Source organism: Anastrepha obliqua, chromosome 1 (assembly GCF_027943255.1).
Source record: "Anastrepha obliqua isolate idAnaObli1 chromosome 1, idAnaObli1_1.0, whole genome shotgun sequence".
In the NCBI taxonomy this organism is placed as follows: domain Eukaryota; kingdom Metazoa; phylum Arthropoda; class Insecta; order Diptera; family Tephritidae; genus Anastrepha; species Anastrepha obliqua.
This window is the reverse complement of record NC_072892.1, coordinates 39,953,320-39,958,780: the sequence shown is the minus strand read 5'-3', so window position 1 is coordinate 39,958,780 and position 5,461 is coordinate 39,953,320. Positions and strand designations below refer to the sequence as shown.

Here is a 5,461-nt window from a genome sequence, read left to right as displayed (position 1 = left end):
ACAAGAAAGTTGAAGTAATTAATTTTCGCGTGAAAGTAAACCCTTCCCTATGGGGGCAACTATCTAACAAACCTTGCCTAATTAATTCTTAGATTCCTGCTCAACACAGCTATGCAGTGTCTTGTATGTATTTAAACTTTATGACAAACATTTTTATCCTCCATTCGAAACTGTTTTATGTGTTTTTTATTTTTTAAATAATGTTGAATAAACTACCGAACTTAGAGGGTTAGAAAAATTATTCTCGCAGTATGTTTGAAAATAATATACATATATTATACATCTATGCTGTTCAATGGTATTTATTCAATTTTCTTCATACATTTCTGAAAAACAAACGTAAATAAATAGTCTCTCTAACCTGCCCAAAATTCCCAAAAAAGCTAACCTAAATCAAATTAAATGAAAGACAGGGAAGCTCAATTCCTAATGCCAAAAGCACTGCAAATAGAACATTAAGCTGTTCGGTGTACTTCAAGCGCTGAAAACAAAGGTGCCGTTTGGTGTCATTTCATATATTTTATTATTGTTCCATTCGCTTTTGAGAGTTATCAAAGCCTGCACTTGGCCTGCACCAAATGGACCCGACCAGTAAGAACAAAAAGAAGGCTAATTTGCCAGCTAAAGAGCAATTGAAACGGCTTGGTGATCAAAGTGGCTTCAAAGCCAATCCCCAACAATTTAATGACTATGAGCTTATGATTGCCACACATTTAGTTGTGCCTGCTGATATAACAGTTAGTTAGAGTGACGTTGCTGGTCTCGACGACGTTCTACAGGAATTGAGGGAGTCAGTTGTATTACCAGTCATACATCGAGATCTATTTAATCAATCTAAGCTTTGGCATGCCCCAAAAGGTGTATTTTTACATGGACCAACCGGTTATGGTAAGACTCTGATCGGAAAGGCCACTGCCAAAGAAGCTGGAATGCGTTTATATATATTTTTGTTTATAAATCTTGACTGATCTTAACTGATAAATGGTACGGGGAATCCCAAAAATTGGCTTCTGCAGTTTTCTCACTGACCTTAAAAATTCGGCCTTGTATAACTTTCTTAGATTCATTATTGCGTAGTCGGAACTCAAACGACCACGAGGCTACTGCAATGATGAAAACTCAATTTATGATGCTTTAGGACGAGCTTAGTACTAATTCAAACTCAACTGTAATTGTAATGGTGACTACTAATCGCCCGCAAGATTTAGATAAGGCTATTATTCGCCGAATGCCCGCACAATTTCATATTGGACTTCCAACCGAACTGCAGCGACTACAGATATTGAAACTTATTTTGGAAACCGAATTAGCAAAACTTACCAATGGATTTTCTGAATCGGACTTAAGAGAAATGTGTCGGAATGTTTCAGTTTACCGAATGCATTTATTTATACGTACAAATGAAAATCAATTAAGTGAACAAGCGGCACAACCATCTACATCGGCCTACGGTGCGATATTTGTGTGTGTATATTTGCAATATTACGTATTAAATTATAAGAAACTAGATTTTTTTTTTAAGTAAATATAAAAAAATTTAATTGAGATTTTGTTGGTAAACACTATAAATAAAATAGCTTGAATTTCCGTCAAAAATTTTTTTTTGGATAAGAATAAAATTCTTATTCGACCGCATGGATGCACCAAGGCAAAAGCAGTTCCACTCAGCCAATATTAAGTGTATATATAGGGTCAACGTTGAAAAAAGAATAAGTTTCGACTGTTTTTTTATAAATTTTTTTTCAAAAAAATATAGCTCATACAACAACAAAACCATATAATGCAAAGTTACAAAGTTTGCACAAAATTTATAAAATCTGAACAAGTTTCATTAAAATCTCAAGCTTTGCAGTTAGGTTTTTTAGAAAAATTCTGGGTAGGCAGTTTTATAACCCATTCAACTGCAATTCTCATGTGCAAATTTGTTTCGTATACTACTCAAATTGAATGAGTTATAAAACTGCTTATTCTGAAATTTTTGAGAATATTGGGACTAAAAGTTAAAAATTTTCGCAGAGTTTGGCGATTTTTTATACATTTTTTAAAAAGATTAAAAATTTGCGTTATTTGGCCCTGACGTAAACTGATATTATTTTTATAAAAAATGTATTAAACATTTGTTAATATTATATAAGGTGTACACTTTCTTTTAACACTTATAACATAAATAATTTGGCGCATATTTCCTCTGTTGAATCTTTGACCGAGTACCTCCTCCAATGTTTTATGTGCTTCCTCTTGTTCGGTAAATAAACGGAGAAAAATCCTGTTCTACGTTGTAAATGTGTTTATTGTGTATTTGCTGAGCGATGGCATTGCGCTGTTGCAGAAGAGTGCGTTCAAGATAAAATATTCAAAAAGGGAACTTTATCTTTATATATAAAAATGAATGTTTGTCTGTATGTCATCGATGAACTCAAAAACTACTAGACCAATTATTATAAAAACTAGTATATATATGTATTTTTCCACGTAGACGGTTTGTAGAATATGCTCATTGAGGCCACTCACCACCAGGTGGCGCTGCAGAGTAGCAACTGCTGCCCCGTTCAACCGATTGTCATAAAAATTGGTATGACCATGTATTTTTACACAGAGGAAACGAATATTATTGTGCGTAGATTAAATTTGGAAAATCCATGCTTCTCACATGGACAGCTCTATGTGGCTTTCTCACGTGCTAAAAAACCTTCTGATTTATTCATCTACGCACCAGATGGAGAAACAGGAAATATTGTGTATCCCACAGCACTTCAATAAACATCGAATTGAAACTAAATTTTGTAATGTCACAATTTTTTCGAAATAAAAAAAAATCAATAAAATGGTTTAGTATGAATTGAATATTTGTGTACTGATTTTTCTTTAAGGTTATTTTTCTTAAATTTATTTAAGTTGCTGGCATAGCAACGCGCGCCGAGTACAGTCCTTTCATAAAAAATTAGCGGAATTCAAAACAAGCAAAAAAAATATAAACTTTGAAAAATATTGTACAAAAAAATGTTTCGATTGAAAAATAATAATTAAAAAGCAAAGGTAAAAAAAACCTAAAATATTGAAAATTGAAAAAATTTGATCACGAAAAAATAAAATGTTTTATCGTAAAATACGAAAAAAATCTTACAGAAAACATTAATTTTGTTTCGCTAGACACCAAGCTGCATGAATTCACGCCTTCCATCTCTCGAATGCGTTAAATTATTGCAACAGCTTTCACGCGCCATATTTGGAACCCAAATGCGGTCCATTACAACGTTCAGATTAAAACATATCTCCTACGCTTGAATAAAATCCGCACTAAATCTTATTAACTTTAAACCATTTTTCTCACTGTTGGTACATATTTATCACAGCTGGTAATATCTGGTTTTCACTCTTCCATTTGACTTTTTCAATAAAGTGATTCCGTGCCAATCAAAGATTATTTTCACTTGTAGCATTCTTGTATTTTATAATATATTAATGTATTTATTTTATATGGCAATACCTTTAACTTGTTAAGATTTAATTTGAAGTTTTCTTATATGGCAAGTCCTAAAATTGTAATTACTACTAGATGATTTTGCTATAAAAAGCCTGCGCGCTTTTGGAAAAAACACATTCCGTTTGGTAATCGGCGTTTTCCGGCGTTTCTATTATGATTAAAAATACTAGAGTTAAATTTTACAATAAATTAAATTACATTTTGTAATAAAAGAAATACAACTTTACAAGTTTTAAATAATAAAAGAAATACAACTTTACACACTTAAATTATCTGCTTACACAAATTGGAGCTAAAGTTACATACATATTAAAAATGAACCTGTAAAAAATAAAGCATATGATTTTTCTTGGACATTTCAAAGGAATTTATGAGTTTTATTTTCTTATAGATTATTTGCACAAAGATTTTGTCTGAGGGAATCGCTAGTGAAATTTTATGGTAAACATTTTTCTAGAACATTTTAACCCTAGAAAGCTTCGAAATGTCATTTTATTCGGATTCTCTAAAAACGATCCAAAAATATTCTTTCGAGAGAGAGCTAATGGATTAAAATGCCCTACAAAATTCTTTCTCGTAAAATTTGACTATGTACATGTCCCTTAACAGCATATTTCTCTCCGATAAGTATTTTAATTCTTTTTTCATTTATAATAAAGACACTTTAAAGGCAAAATAGTACAAATTTAAAGTATTCGACCAAAGAATACAAAACGGTTTTGAGTTGTTACTATATTGGTCCCAAAAATGCTGTTGCACGGTGTTGTTTGACTTACAATTAAAGAAAAAAATATTTGCAATCAAAATTTTGAACCATATTTACATACATATGTTTCAGCATCCACTCCTTTTTCATAATTTATGCTACTGTGTAGTAAATAATCTTTACCACATTTCATCAAAATCGAAGCGATGAAATTTAAGCCACGTACACTTGACGTGTTTAGTCCCATAAACTATATTATAAGTCTCTGTTACTGGTTAATTTCCTTAGTACGCAAAAGAAGAGGCACGTCCTCCAACAAAGCAAAAAAATAACGGCATAAATCTAAAATTTAAATGAACTTTAAAATCGCGAAAGAGAGCGTATGTTTTATTAAAAAGAGAATGGGTGCGATGAAATATTTGCCGCTGACCAGAGTGACGTTGACTTGGCAAAAAAAATCAAACAAAAGCAAAAAAAACCGCAGCACCAAGTTCAAAAAAACAGAAAAGCGTGCATTTGTAAAAACATAATTGCACACCTACACACATACACATGTTTGTACGTATTATTTATTTCAGATATGTTTACATATTTATATAAATAAAAATACATACATATGTACATAGAGAGTCAACAATATGTATCAGTTATCAGTAAGGTCAACAGCTGTGCTGGTGGCCGCAATCTGCTGTCGGCTGCTGACCAACGCGAACGGCACCACAATCATTGCCATTACCTTCTCCAACGAGAGCAACCAGCAGGCACTAGTGCCTGACTATAAGAGACGTAAGGGGAGCGGTCTGATACAACTTGCACTTACGCGCATACCAATACAAATCAGCGAATTAATTCTCCTGCCTTGCTGTGGCGTTGTAAATCGGCAACAGCATCCGTTGTTTTTGCCTTGATTGCTCTGTTTTTATACATTTTTTTGTTGTTTTTGTTTTGTGTTTTGGTTTTTTTTGTAGGTTTATTCGCATAATATTTGGCACTGCCTAGATTTTTCATATTTAAACACCAAGAGTCTCGTGGTGTTCGTCAACCGCGTGTGGTGTTTTTGTGTTTCTTTTATGTTGGATATTTGTTGATATTTTCCTTTTACAATTTTGCGCGCAATTTTTTGTGCTGTGTTTGCTATTGCGTGCCATCGTTCATCGTTTGGTTACATTTATAATATGTTGCTTTGGGTGTTTTTGTTTTTCCTCATGTTTTTTTTTCGATAAATATTTAGTACACACAAATTATGCTTCAATTTTTCTTATTTTCTTTCT

The 5,461-nt window shown here is 32.5% G+C and overlaps 1 pseudogene; it reads left to right on the top strand.

Annotated features, from left to right (window-relative positions):
- Positions 1 to 575: 575 nt before the first annotated feature.
- LOC129248623 (outer mitochondrial transmembrane helix translocase-like) lies at positions 576 to 5,098 on the top strand (annotated as a pseudogene).
- The last annotated feature ends 363 nt before the right edge of the window (positions 5,099 to 5,461 follow it).